This window comes from Elephantulus edwardii, unplaced genomic scaffold, assembly GCF_000299155.1.
Source record: "Elephantulus edwardii isolate Elephantulus edwardi_28Jun2011 unplaced genomic scaffold, EleEdw1.0 scaffold00172, whole genome shotgun sequence".
Lineage (NCBI taxonomy): Eukaryota > Metazoa > Chordata > Mammalia > Macroscelidea > Macroscelididae > Elephantulus > Elephantulus edwardii.
Genome location: NW_006399922.1, coordinates 1,080,232 through 1,098,623, shown reverse-complemented (window position 1 = coordinate 1,098,623; position 18,392 = coordinate 1,080,232). Strand labels below are relative to the sequence as shown.

The window sequence follows — 18,392 nt, the reverse complement described above, 5'->3', positions numbered from 1 at the left end:
ACAAAAAGAGATCTTGAAAAGTGGAAGAATATCCCTTGCTCATGGATAGGAAGACTCAATGTTGTGAAAATGGCAATACTACCAAAAGCAATTTACACAATTAATGCAATCCCAATACAAATACCAATCCCATTCTTCAACGAGACGGAAAAGGCAATCTCAAAATCACAAACACAATCCTATGTGGTAAAATGTGACCTCTATACACTTTTTAACAAGTTTAACACAAACCATCCCATTTATGGCACTCCCTACTTCTGAAGTGAACTCAAGAATTCATTGCAATGGCTGCATAGAACTCACAGACAATACTTTTAATTATGAGGTTTATCAGGGAGGTAGCAGGCTACAATTTAGGTACAAGAACACTTAGGATGCAATCATTCAACCAAGGCACTGATGTCCAAGCTGTAGAGACACCACAAAATCTTGGTTCTCATACACATGGTGGCCACTTGTACAACCCACAGACCTCTTGCAACGGTAATAATTATGCCCTTTATGTCTTCACTTGTTGGCATCAAGTGCAAACATACCATTTTAAAGTATTAATAGCTCTTCAACCAGATGCTAAAATACCAACTGTACCACAATACATGCCTAATTGTCTGGCCAACAATGATATCATGACAGATTCTGTAAATCTGCTCTATGATCCACCCTGTCCTATTTATCAGCCTAAAAACTCTATCACAAAACAGGAAACAAAACACCAGTGCAAAAGATAGCTCAATGAACTTTAAATCCATCCATTATGGAACAGAGGTTCACTCACTGGAGATGGCACATTTGTGTTTACCCCTCTCTGGTCTGATGATGGTTCAACTACTTACAACAGTGAGGAGTGCAGAGCTAGCCACACTCTCCCACATCATGGTTTCAAAAATATCCAATTACATCAGACCTGCTTCTAAATCACTGGCTTCGAGTAGCTCCTTAATCTCCCAGAATCTCTGCCCCCTCAACTATGAAATGGTAATATTACTAAACTTGCCAGATTGCTGCAAGGAATAATTCATTAAAATTTGGAGGCAGCTTGTAAAGTAGAGAAAAAGGCTCTGTCAGCAGTGTTGGCAATCTTTTGCTCAAATGCTCGTAGTAAATAAAGCCTTTGGGTATACTTTAAATCTTCTTAACCAGACAGTGCAGTCAAGGAACACCCTTGGTCCCAAAAGCCCTCCACTGAGACTGTTTTTCTAGTCCCCACTTTTCTATCAGTGGTAAGGAATGCAAACAGCCTGGGGAGAGGAAGCAGTTCAGAAGAGGGAGAACACTCAAGAGCACAAGGGTCCTTCAGAAAGAAAATAAGGGGCAAGCAGTCCAAAATATACAGAGCTCTGATGACTTAGTAGTAAGGAGACATCTTGCCAATCCAAAGGGATCCAATTCAAATCCATCAGTTGCTCTGTGGGAGAAAGGTGAGCAATGTCCTCCAGTGCAATGTACAGCCTCTGAAAACCCACTGGATGGTCAGTTATGCGTCGGTCCTGACTCAAAGGTATACAGCAATGACAAAACCAGAACACATGTATAGGGAGCTAACCTTTAGTGGCCAAATGGTAAAGACTTGTGCTATCCACCAAAAGGCACATGGGCTAAACTGACCAGCTGCTTCACAGGAGGAAGATGAACAATCTCTTCTCCTGTGATTTATAGCATCTGAAAAGTCACCAGTCAGCTACAAATCCATTATGACTCAATGACACCTAACAGCAACAGGCCACAGTACATGGGAAGACAATAGAAAGAATGTGAAGGCTTCAACAGAAACTGAATTATTAACTTCACTCCAGGATCCTGCGTCCCCTTCCCCCTCATCTATTGTCACATCCCTACTCCTTGTGCATCTTTGGGTACTTGGAATCTTTTTAAGATAAGAAGTTTAGGCACTCCAGAACTTGATCAGGACCCCCATCCACCTCCCAAGGAAAGCATGTTTCTATGTACACCGATACACTTTTTCTCTGTCCAAGACCAGAGCACCTGTGTTGGTGAAGCAGATCTGTCCACAACTGCTTAAAGATGCCCTGTGTAAAAGGGGAGGCATGGAGTTCTATCAGAATCTCCCAAGAGAGTCAGTTACTTTTTTCTAGTTATTTCTCATCCTTACTGGGCATCTTCATCTTTCCCCAGGCTTTATAGGGCATTCTATAACTTTCCAGAATTCTCTTTCTTTTTTAACAACTCTTCTCTCCTCTTTTCCTTTCTTTCCAAACACATACATGCACATTCATGTTACCCACATGGTTACACATGCATATGTGCACATACATAAATTCCTCAAGTCTCCACATCAAACACCTGCTTTCCATTTCTCAAACTTTGCCCCTGATGAGTTCTGCAAATTCAATTAGGACAGAAATAGTGCTGGGAGCCTGATTGTTAGATAATTGGCTTTGATATGACCCTTTGATAAATAGCAACCCCCTTGGAAAATTCTAACCCTGTGCTTTAAAAAGCACACAATCACTTCCCTTGGCTTCTAAAATACTGGTCTGTGGCTGAAATATAACTACTACATTTGTGGGCTTAACCTCGAGCATCTTATCTCTCACATGCAATGCTTGCTAAGTAGAGCTGGACTGCTTTTGAAATGTATTCTTGTGCTGTAAGTAAGATGTGGTCTGAACTCCTGAAAATAGCCACATAAAATATCCTGTTGTATAGCATGCTTACAGACAGACATGCCAGGAAAAGCAAAGAAAGCCAGGGAGGGTATTTGTGACTAAAACATTCTTCTTCTGCCTAGCCGATGGTACAAGCAGGCTGGCAAAAAGAGCCAAAAATGGGCAACCAGAAAAGCATAACATCAATGAATAGCACCTACTAAAAATTAAGTCCCTGTGTGCATCAAACACCTTTTCTGATACGGTGAAAAGAAAACCTAGTGAGTGGGGAAAAAATGTCTGGCAATGACATCTCATAGACAAGGATCTCATAATGAAAATTTACAGAATACTACAGAACCTCCAAAGACAAAGTCTGATAACGCAATTACAAAATGGATAAAAGATATGGAAAGACCTTTCACACAGGAAGACATTCCAATAGCCAACAACTTCATGAAGAAATGCTCAAAAATCACTGGCAATAAGAGAGATGCAAATCAAAACCACAATGAGATACGATCTCAACCCAGTAGTAGCAGTGGCAAAGTTTAATAGGACAGCAAGAAATAGATGTTGGAGAGAATGTGGAGAGATTGGAGCTCTCATGTACTGCTGGTAGGATTGTAAAAGGGTACAACTGCTCTTAAAGGCAGTATGGCATTTCCTCAAAAGAACTGATCATAGAAATTCCATATGACCCAACTATTCTACTGCTAGGAATATAACCCAAGGAAAACAGAACTGAGATACAAATGGAAATGTGTACACAGATGTTCACAGCAGCTTTCTTCACTTGCAAGAACATAGAAACAGCCCAAATGTCCATCAACAAAAGACTGGATTGAGAAACTGTGTTACATTCACAGGATGGAATTCAGCGCTCAGAGCAGCTATTTTAAAAAATACTTAACACGGGAATATTATCTAAAAAAACCCCAAATATTATCTAAGAACATTAATGTAAAAAATAGATGGAAAACCGGTGAGATGTGTATGGATATACAAGGAGGAGAAGGGGCTGAAGGTGGGGATTGGGGGAAATCATGGGTGTGAATAGTTTGGTGGGTGGAGGGAGAGAGTGACAAAAAGCACATGAGTGAAACACAATTTTTAAAATCCTCCTCCTATTTGCTGGAGATGAACACCCATTTTACATCTCAGAAGTGGGACTGGAGTGCAAACACAGAGCATAATTTCTTTTTCATATTTCAAGATCTAATATGTGTATGACAAGGACCATCTGGCTGATTCATGAAAAAAAGGGAAGAAGTAATAGACTAGAAAGGGATGAGTTAATATGGAACCATCAAAAGTTACTTATCAACAGCTGAAAACATAACCTTTCACTGACCTTAACGGTCTTACAAATGTGGTATTTGTAAACGTCATGAAATGCATCCTCCATTTTTTCTTGTAAAATGAGGGTACACAAAGTTAAGTGACAAAACTCATGTTTGAACAAGTGATCCTTTCACTATACCACAAAGCACAGCTGTCATCAGCAATGAAGGTGACAAGGAGCTTACTCTCTGCTCAGAAGGCTATGGAAACACGACTGATAAACAGACCAGCTGCACAAGTACTGATGAAACCACAGCTGCCACGAACCATCCAGCAAGGCCTGAGCGGCCACACATGCCTGTGTTGGACGTGACCAAACAAGGACCTGCAGCAGAGGAGCCAACTGGGCACTGGAATTCCACCCCAAATCCTCTCACTGAACCAAGCTGCATCCGCCAGATTTTAAAAATGTTTTTCTTCATTAAAATTAATAATTAAAAAATATTTTTCTTCCTGTTCTTCCCACTTTGGGGGCAAATTTTACTGAATTACATCATGAATCACATATCTCTCGCATGCTCTCTTCTATTGGCAGTTCTTTAAAGGCCAAGGTTTAGTCTCTTAATCATAGAATAGGGTGAGAAAATGAGGTTCACACCTGAGATTCTACAAAGAGTTATTTTTCCTCTTTCCTAAAAGCCCCAAGATGTATCCAAGGTTTGCAAACCTAAGTGTCCAGGTAAAGAATTCTCATTTGTCTTTGCCTCCAGTGTTTTTTAGCCAGTGGAAGGGATGCTGAAGCTCAAGAAGAGGATGAATAACATTGGGAAAACTGAATATTCTCATACTAGAATCACAAATCTTGACATCCACTCAGCTGAACAGCCTAGACAGACCTTTCCCATCTTCTCTCCTGAGACCAAGGCATTTTCGTACCTGTTTATTTCTAGGATACCATCAGAATATCTGCAGATTTTCCTGCAAAGATGCTTCTTGGGTCTCCAAAGCCTGTGTACAGCCCAAGGGCAGGGAGGTCAATGGACTTTGTGCCCTCTATTTCATGTTCAACCACAGCAGCCACCTTTCATGTCTGGAGAAAGAGCTCACATGAAGTATCAACACCAACTCTTTTTTTTTTAAATTAATTTGTTTATTTTTCATTTCAATGAACATCTACAGAGATTTTGGAATTCCATTCATTCATTGTTGCACCCTTCTCCCCGCACAACCCCCCCCGCCCCGTTTGCTCCTCTCCTTGAACACCAACTCTTAATCTTTCTGCCTCTGATTTCTCTTCAAAACCAAAACAAGCTGCTCAGTCTCTTGGGTCACAGAGGTTGGTCTTCAACACTTGAGACGCTGGAAGTGGTGAAGAAACATTCTGCTGAGAAACAACTCTACGGGTCAGTTAACCAGTTCTGTAGGTGGTCTCCAGAGCCAAAGGAACTCCAGTGGCCCCAAAGAGGAACTCGCTCAATTACTATTGGCTGGCATTGTCACCGTCCTTGCCTTGTTCTTCTGCTCCTCTACTTCTGTTTCCTATGGAACAGCTTCCTAGTAAGTTATTGAAGCCATCATCTCAAGCTCTGCTTCCAGGTGATTCCTAGCAAATGGCCAGGGTTCAACATCACACCCATAGCAGGCACAGAACCAACCATTGCTTCCCAACTGAAGTCTGCTTCCAGGGGCATGTGGGTATTTTATGAGTTAAAAAGGTGAAGATGACCTAAGATACTTTCTCTCTCTCAAGTACTATCAAATTATGGAGTATTTACTATGTACAGAAGTATATTAACTGGCTTTGAGCAGTTTGACTCAAGAAATCCTTGAGAATTCCTACTGGTCAGCATGAGTGTCACTCACATTTTATAAATAAGATTAAAGACTTTAAAATGGTAAGTTGCTAAATAGTGGGGCCCAGATTTGACCCAAGGATGGTCTGAATGTGACCTTATGTCCCTAACCATTAATATTTGCACACTAATCCAACCGTTGTTGCTCTTATATGTTGTTAAGTCAACCACAACTCATAGCAGCCCTATGAACAACAGCGCTGTACTTTGCTCTATGCTGAGCCCATATCACAGTATCTGACATATCCACCCCCATTATCACATTCACTGTGTCAGTCCATCTCATCTAGAGTCTTCCTCTCCTGTACTGTCCCTCTACCCTTCCAAGCTTGATGCTCTTTTTCAAGGACTAGTCACTCTTGGTAGCATGCCCAAATATATGAGACAGAGTTTCAAAATACTGGCCTCCAAGGAGCAACCTGGCTCTACCCTCTCCAGGACAGATTTGCTTGTTCTTTTGGCATTCCATGGTATATTCGATACTCTTCTCCAGCACCACAACTCAAAAACATTGATTGTTCTTCTGTCATCCTTAGTCACTGTCCAGCTCTTAGATGGATAGCAAACAACTGAGAAGACCATGGTCTGGTACACCTCAGTCTCTATACTGATGTCATTGCTCTTTATCATTCTGGTGAGGTTCCTGACAACAGATTTTCCAAAATTAAATAGTCTTTTTATTTCCTAACTGCTAGTGCCAATCACTAGTGTCTGCTTACAGCTGTTCCTTCTTCTCTGTATTTTCGTTTCTAAGATCTCAGTCTCAATTGCCATGTCTGCTAGTCCAAGCGATAGTCTAAGTGTGCTCTACTGTACATAGGGTTTTCGAAGCCCTGTCATTTCAGAAGTGGATGGCCAATCCTTCTTCCTAGTCTGTCTCAATCTTTAAATATATATAATAGTATCTGACAGACAAGCATTTCACAGAAAAGAACAGATGAAAGACATTTGCCCAGTTATAACAATGACCAATAGATTCAATGTTGCTGCCCACCCACGCTAGTGCCAAGAGTACTGATTGTGAAACTAAGGAAAAAGAAATTGTTAACAACCTCAAATTTTCCTCCATCTTTCATAATGCTGCCAATTGGCCCAGTGGTGAGAATCTTTGTTTTCTTGATGTTGACATGCAATCCAAATAAAAAACTGTAGTCTTGACTTTCTGCAGCAAACACTTCAAGGCTTTCTCAGTTTTGATGAACAAGAGTTTATCAGTGTAGTTGTTGATTAGTCTTCCTCCAATCCTGATGTTATATTCTTCATAAATTCCAGAATCCTGAATCATCTGTTCCACATAGAGATTAAAAAGATATGGATAGATGATACATCCCTGTACTTCTTCTGGGATTTTGAAACATGCCATGTTTTCTTCCTCTGTTCTGAGGACTGCTTCCCAGTCCAAGTATAGGTTTTGCATGAAAACCATCAAGTGTTCTGGAGTTACCATTCTTCTCAGTGTTAGCCACAATTTGTCTTGATCAACACAGTCAAAACCCTTTTATCTAACTAGCATCAGCCAAACACCATGATTACTTTGACAAAAGTAACCACTGAAGGTTTCTTGAGCAGAACAGACAAGAAGTATCTTGTTTGATACTATGATTTGAGAGCTGGGAGATAATGTGATGGCCTAAGAATGTGAATGCCTGAGTGGCACTGAGATTAGGGTTGAACCACTGACCTTCTCAGTAACCCAAGGTTTTATTATATTTAGAAGATATTTTAGAACTTTGTTTACATTGCTCTCAAATCTAGATTCTGTCTTCCCTATCTCAAATCTAAGATGGGGAAATCCTTCACCAATTTCATGTGCAAGAAGAGATTTCATCCTGCCTCCAAATTCAATATAAAAAAACCTTATGGGTGGTAGAACAAAAAATATAATAAGATAAGAAAAAATAATAAATGCGACAATACCTCAAAGAACAAGAATCATATGGTAACAACCTCCTTATGGGAAATGAACATGTAAAGAATGGCTTTAACTTCACATATGAGGACCCACCAGGAGCTACAAAAGGACAGGAGAAGAGAAAGAAGAAGCAGAAGGAGATAATGAATACAAATTTGAATGGCAGAAAGGGGGTTCCATAATGAAAATATGTCAAAGATGACATCAACCATTTGGTATTCAAGTTTGAAATATGAGGTGCATTAAATGTCACAAATGGGGCCATGTCAATACAGATCAAGAATGTCCTTTGGTCTCTCTGGAATCAATGCAAGTTCAGTTCCTACTGTTGGATCAAGATCATCAATGCAGCCCTCGGAGCTAACAGAGGAGATGAGAAACAGTGGGTTTGCACTGAAACAAAATGTGCTGGCAGAAACTTGACCACAAATGATCCATCACAAGAATAGATTGCAAGTAAAGGTGATGAAGATTCAGAAGTTGAGTTTTAAAGTTACTAACAAGCACACAATAACAGAAACCTCTCAGGAAATTCAACCAACTTGAGAAGAATAGGAAAATAGAAAAATAAGAGCAAAAGTGAACACAAAAACATAAAACCAAATCATCCTTGTCATCGTCTTCCTCCTCATCTTCCTCTTCAGCCTCTTCCTCCTCTTCATGTGAGAGTTGAGAGAGCAGCAGTGAGAGAGAGAGAGAGTGATAGACAACAAAGGAAAAAAGAAAGCACATAAGAAGAAAAGAAAGAAAGTGTTCCCAGTATGATCTTCAAGATAAAGACAACTGTAAGATGCAAAAACTTGATGAAGAACTTTCTAGTAGTCACAAGTAACAAAGAAAAAGACAGAGACCAGCCCAAATTTTTAAAACAAGAGAATTACAGGAAGACTAACAAATGGAGCCATTCTGATCCTGACAGAAATTCCAAAAGCTGTAAGTACAACGCAAACAAGAGAGGGTCTGAAAGAAATAAAAGGAAAAGTAGAAGCCAAAGCCAGATGAGAGGACTAGAAGAAGCCAAAGTCAAACTTATGGAATTTATAAGCAGACTGGGAAATGGACACAGCGAAGCCCCAGTGATGAGCACAGCAGAAGAAATGATGCCACGAGTCAAGGCACAGACACATGCAGAAGAGAGAGAGTGCACAGGAGGGCTCAGGAGATGAGTGTACTGAAGTGACACAGAGAGAGCGAAGAAGCTGAAACAGAAAAAAATAGACTACATGTGAGAGGACCTGAAAACTGAAGCATTTCCATTTATTGGATACCATTCTGTAAGGGCCAAATTATACTTTGTTGTCTTTCTAATAAAAAAGTTTTCTTCATTCTCCCTCTCTATAAACTGTTGTTAAAAGAACAAAACTACATGGATGCCAGAAGAATTAATTTTGCAGGTATTTTTAAGCACTCTATCTTCTTGTTGTTATATATGCCATTGCTGTTGGGTCACCTGCAACTCAAAGTGACCCTAAGTACAAAAGCTCTGAACTCTGCCCTGTCCTGAGCCAGTCTCATTGATTCCAACACACCAACTCCCAATGACCCAGTTACTGTATCAATCCATCTCATCCAGGGTCTTCCTCTCCTGTGCTGTCCTTCCTCCCTTCCAAGCATGGTATACCTTCTCCAAGGACTGGTCCCTCCTGGCCATGTGTCCAAAGTACGTGAGATGGAGCTTCAAAATCCTAGCAGCCAAGGAGAAATTTAGCTTCACTCTCTCCAAGACTGACCCTATTTGTTTTCCTCACTGTCCATGGTATGTTCAAGACTCTTCTCCAGCACCACAACTCAAAGGCATAAATAATTCTTCTGTCATCCTTAGTCACTGTCTAGTTCTCTGATGCATAGCAAGCAATTGCAAACACCATGGCCTGGATCAGGTGCACTTTAGTCTCTAGATTGCTATCGTTGCTTTTCAGTACTCTGGAGAGGTCCTGACAGCAGATTTTTTCAGTGCAACTCATCTTTTGATTTCGTGACTGCTAGCGCCAACAGTGTTGATTGTGTAGCTGAATAACCCATAGTTGTTAACAACCTCAATCTCTTCTCCATTTATCACGGTGTTGTCAACTGGTCCAGTGGTGAGAATCTCTGTCTTCTTGATGTTGAGCTTCAATCAATATTGAAGACTAAATATTTTATGTTAGTAAATGTTTCTTTGTGTCTTGTACTAGATAAAAACCCCTGATTTTTTTCTTTGTCCTGAAATGTCCCATGACATTTTCTTTGTCCTGAAATATTAAAAAAATGACAATACATTCATTTGCTGTAACTTTTTAAAATTTTGATTCGTTATTATAAGGTGTAAATTTGCTTGAAGCAAAGTGTAATCACTGAAATTTACTAGTGTGAATTTTTTAAAAAAGAGATATTTTAGCAGATGCTATTGTCGTTGGCATCGAGTAGATGCCACTGAGTGGACACTTTTATGGCAACACTATGAACAATAGCTATGAACTTTGCCCTAATTGATGCCACCCTGATTATCTTCCATGTCCTTGAGCCCATTGTCACTGCATCAATCCATCTTGTTGGGGGTGGATCTTGTTGGGGGTGGGAGTCTTCCTCTCTTTCTCTGACCTTCACCTTTCCCAGAAAGGTCCTAGTCCCTTCTGACAACAGGCCCAAAGTATTTGGAGACACAGTTTCACTATCTTTGCCTTTAAGTAACACTCTACGTATTTTTCCTCTGAGATAAACTTGTTTGTTCTTTTGGCAGCCCATGGGATATTCAGTACTCTTCTTCAGCACCACAATTCAAAGGCAGTAATCCTTGTGTCATCTTTATACAATGTGCAACTTTCAGATCCATAGAAAATAACTAAAAAGACTATGGCTTGTATCAAGTGCACCTCAGTCTTTAAACTAAAATCTTTGCTCTTTAGCAAAGAGGACCCTTTGGGAGATCTTTGACAGGAGACTTTCTCAATATAGCACATCTTGTGACTTCTTGACTGCTATTATAATTTATGTTTATTATGGATCCAACTTGGTAACAACTTCAACCTTTTCTCCATCTATCATGATGTTGCTTATTGCCTAATTGAAGACATCATTTGCTGTTGTTAGGGTTGCACAATTCAATGGGTGGAGGGGTGAAGGAAATGGGAAGGATCGTGTGTGAAAAATAATGTACTTGAACTTTTAAATAAATTCATATAAAATTTAAAAAAGAAATTAATTAAAAAAATCTAAGCACCTAAGTAAAAAACCCCAACTCTCATTTCTACTTAGTCGCCTACTGCCCACTGTGGACCTTCCAGAGCCTCGCTGTACAGGACTAGCAAGACTTGTGGACACCAAGCTATGGGTGTCTATGAGAGAATGCAGCTCCGTGAGCACAAACTGATGTGCCGCTGAAGTTCCTGCTTGAAGAGGAAACTCTCTACCAAGTTCCCTCCACTAAACTTGATGGCCTACTTGCCTCCTGGTAGCAGAAAATTGTTTCACCTTTACTTTGCTTTCCATATAGAAACACTAAAAATTGTAAATGGAAAAAATAATAGAATCAAAGGAATGCAGATGAAAATCTAATATTCTGCATATTTTTAAAAATGACCTAAGTTCAGTCAATGCCTGATTCAAATGAAAAATCTTGGTGCACTTTCCCTGTAGAGCATTCATTAAAATCACTGCAAGCATAATTTCCAAGGATCTGCATTTCATATGCTTATTAGGTTATGTGAGTGCTCTCTCTATGATTGGACTCTGTTTCAACGCTCTGAGTCTGGAAATAAATTACAAATGTTTTATGTAAGAGGACTGCGGTCATCTGTCTTAGTCTACTAATAGAATAGGAGCCATATTGCTCTGCATATAACTGAAATTCCCTAGATGATACATTATGGGCAAAGCTCATATTTCAGTAAGTGTTGAGTGAAGACAATTTCTTAAAAGAGATAGCTACTTTCACTGAATAAAATATCTCTATCTTATTTGGACTTGATGTTAAGATAATTTCCACACTTTACTGGATCTTTTTTTTTTTTTTTTTTGGTTAAAAAGAAAATGGAAACAAATATGGCTCTCTTCCAGTAAGTTGGCCAAGTAATTGTTTTCTGATTTCTTGGCATAGGCTAGTAACTATTCTCAGAGCTGCATCTGTTTGTTGAAACATGTCAATTGGTATTCCATCATTTCCTGGGGATTGAACATGACAGAGAGTGATGATGATGCCAGATAGGGCAAGGTTCAGTTCTATTGCTCATAAGATCACTATGAGTCACAGTCAACTCAGTAGCAACTAAGAACAGCCTAGAAGACTATTAGTTTAAATAAACCTTCTAAAGACTACATAAAGGAGCTGTAGTGGTAAGAAGACATGAGAGAATGATGTTCAATCTCCTCTCATGCAATTAACTACCTCTGAAAACCTGCCAGGGGATCAGTTATAGGTCAGTTCCAATTTGACAGTAAACAACAACAGTGACAAGAAGCTGCTAAGGCAGTTGGTTCAGGTCCAACAGCTGCTCCACAGGAGAATGATGGGAAATCTCCCCTCATGCAATTAACTGTCTCTGAAAACCTGCCAGAGGGTCAGCGATGGATCAGTTCCAACTCAGTGGTACACAACAACAACAACCAATGCATAAGATCACTGTTATAATAGGATGGTTACAGGACTGGTGAGACGAGCAGGAAAACAATAGACAATGAGCACTGCACTGAAATAGGTGAAGGAAAGGTCAAACTGGAAGGAATGGACAATTAGCCATTATGGGTTTCGCGTACAATCTGAACAGGATATGCATTACAGCTAGAATGGAGGGAGGGTAGGGAGGAAAATGTGCTTGAATGAATGAGCAAAAAACCAATTTCTCTGTAAACTTCCATTAAGATCACAATGAAGAATAAAGGTATTTAAGATACAGATAATTATAGCCACACTACTCAAGGAAACATCCATAGGGACTTCTACTTTTCACAATATAAAGCATTAAATAAACAGCCTTGGTAAACAAATATTAAAAAATGTATCTGGCTACTAAGAAATGAGCAATCGCCAGACAGTTGAGAGAGGAGAATTAAGTAGGTTTTCACATTATAAGTACTACATTCTTCTTTACCCAGTCACATGATAGATGGAGAAAGACTGAGGTTATCAACGATTCCATTTTATTTGGATCCATAATCAGCATCCTTGGTACCAGCAGTCAGAAAACCAGGAGACAAACTGCACTGGACAAGTCTGCAGTCAGGGATCTCTCCAGGTTATTGAGGAGCAACGATGTCAGTGTGAGATGTGTCTGATTTTCTCTGATCACTTGCTATGCATCTGAGAACTGGACAATGAATAAGGATGACAGAAGAATAAGTGGTGACCTTAAAATGTGGTTGGAGAAGAGTACTGAATATCCCATGGACTGCCAAAAGAACAAACTTTCTTGAAGAAACTGTAGACAGAATGCTCCTTGGAGGCAAAGACGAAAAAGCTCAAGGACATCAAGCATGTTGCTAGGAGAGGCTCTTCTCGGAGAGGGGCATCATGCTTTGAAAGGCAGAGGGTTGGCAAAAGAAAGTAAGACCCTTAAGCAGATGTACTGACACAGTGACTGCTGCTATGGGTGCTAGTGTGTTAGGAAATGTGAGGACAGCACAGGAAAGGGCAGGGTTCATGTCTGTTGTTCACAGGGTCACTATGGGTTGTATTCAATGGCACCTAACAAGAGAGTCAACCTCCCAATTAAAGAGCTCCTTTTCCTTTTATTGCTGCATCTTCTTCCCCCTCACTTATTGCTCTGCTAGATCTTGGTATAAAATAGTGTCACAATAAGATTTCAGTTGGGAATTCTCCATGTGGTCAGTTACCACAGCCTGAATTACTTTTAGAGGTTAGAGAAAGTCTAATAACTTTAAGATGGCCATGGAGAATAACCAAATACTTTAAAATAGTCAAGTACTTTTCTTGCCTTTACTGATCTTTAACATCTGATGATGTGTATTGTTTTTTGAGCAATGCAGTCTGTATATGTAATATGAAATTACACATTGACTAATTGAATTTTGTAAAATGGATGAAAGGGGACTTTCTACTTGGGCTTTGCTCACACCATGTACTGGTTATTACCTGACATTCTCTTAGTCTCATATTCAGCTTTGGAAAACGTAAAGATTATACACTTCATAGTCACTAATTAGGAATAAAACTTGATTTCTAAAGGCTCTAAACCAAAATTATCCCTGATCTTCCGTAATGTTTAAGACTTCCATCACCATCAGGAAGCACCGATAATGGACATACAACATGTCACCCTTTGGTGGCCTAGTTTGTAAGCAGTTCCCTGCTAATCCAAAGGCTGTGCCTCTTTGGTGTATCAAACCCACCACTTTTTTAACCACAAACGAAAGATGAACAATTTCCTTCCATGCAATTTGCAGCCTCAGAAACTACTGCTTGTAGCTGAGGACTGCTCACAGTCACAGACTGAGCAAGACAGGAAAAACTATGGCTGGCCTTCCCCTAGAGACCCGGACATCCTGCGATGGACAACTCACTCTCCTCAGTGGTTCCCTGTTCGCCTTGAAGACTCTTCCCTAGCCTTCCCAGCCTTTCCAGAGTATGCCTTCATGCACCTTTTACCCCTCAGCTGAGGTCATATCGCATGGTGGTGAGCCAACTCTATCACATTTGCCCAGCCCCCTTTTTGTTATCTCTCCCAGAGATTTCCCAAACAAAATCTTTGCATGTTTAATAAAGTCTTGGTTTATGTTCATTTGAGGCTTGGACAGCATGATGATGCTGAGCACACTGGGTCATTTGCACAAGCAAAGTCTTCATCAGATTGCCTGTTCACACATTAACTTCTCACTAGCCAACCAGTCAGGCACCTTCAATGGTCATATCACTACCTAACCCCAGAGCTCCATTGTTCCCTGTAGAGGCAACTGTTGGGCTGGTGGCCTAAAGTCACACAGACAGCAAAAGGGCACTTATAGTCTACCAATGGATCCATTTCAATGACAACTTTGAAGATGAAGATTTCAAAACAGAAGGATTAAGCAGAAAGTGATTGTGTGTCTGTGTGTGCTACTATGTGTGCAGCCATGTTTACACATGTGAGTGTGCAAAAGTATATTAGAATATGTGAGTTGTGGTACTAGAGATGAGTACTGGATAGACCATGACTGCCAAGGGAACAAACAAGTCTGTCCTGGAGAGGGTGAAACCAAGCTGCTCCTTGGAGGCAAGGATTTTGAATCTCTGTCTCACATACTTTGGGCACATTGCCAAGAGGAGCCAGTTCTTGGAGAAGGACATCATGCTTAGAAGGGAAGAGGAACAGCTCAAGAAAGGAAGATTTTGGAAGAGATGGTCAGACACAGTAACTGGGGTAATCAGGGTAGGTGTGTTGGAGACAGTGAGATTGACTCAGGATAGGGCAGGGTTAAGAGTTTTTGTGCATAGGATCACTGTAAGTTGCAGGTGACTCAACTGCACATAATAAAAACAACAACATGTACAGACAGGTGAATGTATGTCGGGGCTATGTGTATGTGTGTACATGTATGTGTGCATGTGAGCTCAGGCACTGCATCTCAAGGGAAAACGGCTGCTAACATGGACCAACTGGTTTTTATGCACTACTTTCTCCATTAATTCTCTCTACTACAGCTACCCAAATCCTCCAGGACAGAACTCTACTTCTCAATTTCCATACAAATAAACAGAAAAGGTGGCCTTTCCCTTCCCTTTCTCATCTTCCCACCTTTGGTCTTCCATACACACCGATATCTTCCACTTCCCTACATCTTTCCCTCCTTCTCTCCCCAAATCCACCTTCCTGTGTTTTCTTTCTTTGGAAAACAGAACTCTGAATCTGGATGGAGCCTGCACCTGCCCAAGCAGTGAGCCAAGGGTAAATCCTCTTTGATTTCCCATCACTTCTGCATTGATCCTCCTTTTGTTCTTTGATGAGTTCAGAACACAATATGTCTTTAGCCAAGTAAAATTAGTAGCAGCAAAGGTCCAGAAGCAGACTACAAATATGGCTTTTTACCCCAGCAAGAGGTGAATCTCAACTGAACAAAAATTAACAGTATTGAAAATGGGGAAGAAAGAACCAAAGAGAGCTCAGTCCCTGTCACTCTTGCCACTGCCCCAACATCCTTCTCCTTTTTGCACATGGATTAACAGGGGAAAACCCCCTCCCTCCACCTCTTTTAATCACTGACCAAGGCCAAGGCCTGCACCATTTATCTCAACTGGGCAGAGAGGCTCCCAGCTGAAGCTCTCGATTAAAAAGGAGAGATTTATGGTGGCATAACTGCTTTAGAATGACATAATTTTAAGCCACATGACACACGTAATCAGCAACACTGCCTCCTATGGATCAGTTGGAAATAATGATGTAGTAATTGCACTTGTGAATTCCATGTAGGCAGCTTTACAAGCCTCCTAGACTGACCACACATGTGGTCTGCTGGCAAGGATGTTATTTAGTAGACAGCAGGCCTTCGAAGGCATCCTCAAGGACTCTCATAACACAGGAAAATGACAGGGAATCCAAGTCCAATTCACTTCATCTTTCACACAAACATGTATCTTATCCTTGGAATTAACTAGACTCAAGAGATTACCCTTTCAACATGGGAGAAGGTTAGTAATATAGATGGTAGGCATGCCTTCCTGATTTCCTTATGTGGCACTTTGTCCCATGAGAATTATGGACATGGCAGTATACTGCATCTCAGGTAATCCATCAGGGAACTAAGGGCGTGATTCCCCTCTCAGGAATCATTAGGTTGGACCAGACAAACAGTTGTTTTCATATGTCAATAGTGTTCAAAATACACAGCATGATATAAGTTGTTCCTCAGTTATTTTCATGGTGATGACAGAGGAGATGGGAAGGGTAGCAATGGCTGAGTTGTTTGTGTCCACAGCACAGTTCACACTTCTGTCTACACTTCTCATCCTTCAGAGAAAAGAAAGTTTGGTGGCTGATTATTGTAACCGAACATGAAGGACATTATTTTGGATTTTTAAAAACATCTTCTTTTTGAGATTCTTAAGGATTAGGCAAAGGTAAAAGAAAACCATTTAAGAAAGCATTTTGTGCTTTCTGTAGTTGAGAAAAATTCAGCATTTATCTGTTCGATATTTATGATATTGCTCATTAAAAAAACCTTTCCACAAATACTGCATGGTGCCACTGTTGTAAAACAGGGCTGACATCGGGGTTGGGGGAAGACTCAGAAAGATGGGTTAAATAATATATACTGCATTGAAACAGATGAGGGAGAAAACTGTTTAAAAGGGATATGTGATTGGGTATTTTTGTCATGGCAGGAGTCTAGAGCAAAGACTGCATAGTTGAGTGGACCTGGGGGGAAGGATTGTAAAACAATGAAAGAATTTTTCTTTTACTTTTCCAAGTACTGAAGTACTACTTTTCCTACTAGGGCAGAGGGTTGGGAGGGGAGAAAAGTGAAACAATGAAATCCAAAGTCTCTGTAAATTTTTATTGAAATTAATAATAAATGAAAAAAAAATTTTTTTTAAAAAAAGCCTTTTCAATCTACTCCCTGGTAACTGTGGTACAGCTCCATTTTTACAAAAAAAGGCAGGAGAGAAAGGAGTCCTGATTTGATCATATGCGAAAGAAATGATAAAACTGGGGGTAGGCAATAATTTAAACCAAAACCCATAGGGCAATTTGCTGTATTGTCATGACTACCACGCTAAAAGAATGTTAGAAATGATGCTGCCAGCATTTCAAATACCAGCTACATAACTCTTGGTGGATCTACTCCCTAAAATTATCCAATGAAGACCCATGGGTCACAAAAGAACACTGTCTGTATAGCTCTGGACAATGAGTCTCTACATAAAAAACATGCACACTGGACTCAAAACATATCATTGAACTAAAAATACCCATAACCATGAAGACTGGACAATGTTAACTTCTGTTATAATAATGTTATCTGTTAGAGTTAACTCTATGGCAACAATAAACAACAAAAATAAGAACTCAAAACTCTAGTCTGGAGTCTCTAATCTTCTGCTCCCAGATAGAGACTAAGGATTGCCCATGCTATACCTATTCACTCAAAAGAGAACTCATTCCACGTATCAATTATGCTGCAAGCTAGCTCTGTCCAGTCATATAGTGAAAGCTCCATCATACTAAGGAAAACAAATCTTACAGCCAAGCAGCTAAAGTGGTCCAGCGACTGAGAAGTCAACGTTCTCCAAAGCCTCAGTGTTCTTAGGGAATTTCTTAACCCTTTCTAATAGTGCTCTAAATTCTAGCCACACATGTGTTCCTGAGAAACAGGCTTTTCAGAGTTTTTTATTCCAAGCCTTATCATATATGGTATATCATAATGAATATGGCGCAGGATGGGCCATGCTGTATCACATAAGATATCATGAGCTGGAGAAGACTCAATGATAAATAAGCAGCACAAATGCTACATGAGGAGGACAGCATCCTCTGAGCTCACAGAACATTGCACCCAGAAACCATGGAGAGTATGGGTTTGACTGGTGTGAAAAGAGCACACAAAAGACTGTAGATAATTTACCGGGCAGTCAGCCTTCAAGGAAGCAAACAAGAACTGCAACCATGAGTCAAGCCAGACATGGAACAAAGCTACTGACCATAAATGGCACCCAAGTAGATATATGCATACCCATGTTTATTGCGGCTTTGTTTACAATAGCAAGGAGTTGGAAACAACCCAAATGCCCATCAACAAACGAGTGGGTAGAGAAGCTGTGGTATATTCGCA

The 18,392-nt window shown here is 40.2% G+C and overlaps 1 protein-coding gene and 1 pseudogene across 1 annotated transcript in view; one reads left to right on the top strand and one right to left on the bottom strand.

Annotated features, from left to right (window-relative positions):
* Positions 1–18,392, bottom strand: part of LOC102846976 (sodium/potassium/calcium exchanger 3-like) — a 724,594-nt gene that overhangs the window by 468,260 nt on the left and 237,942 nt on the right. The gene's annotated exons all lie outside the window — the stretch shown is intronic.
* On the top strand, positions 7,527–8,146 carry LOC102846576 (annotated as a pseudogene).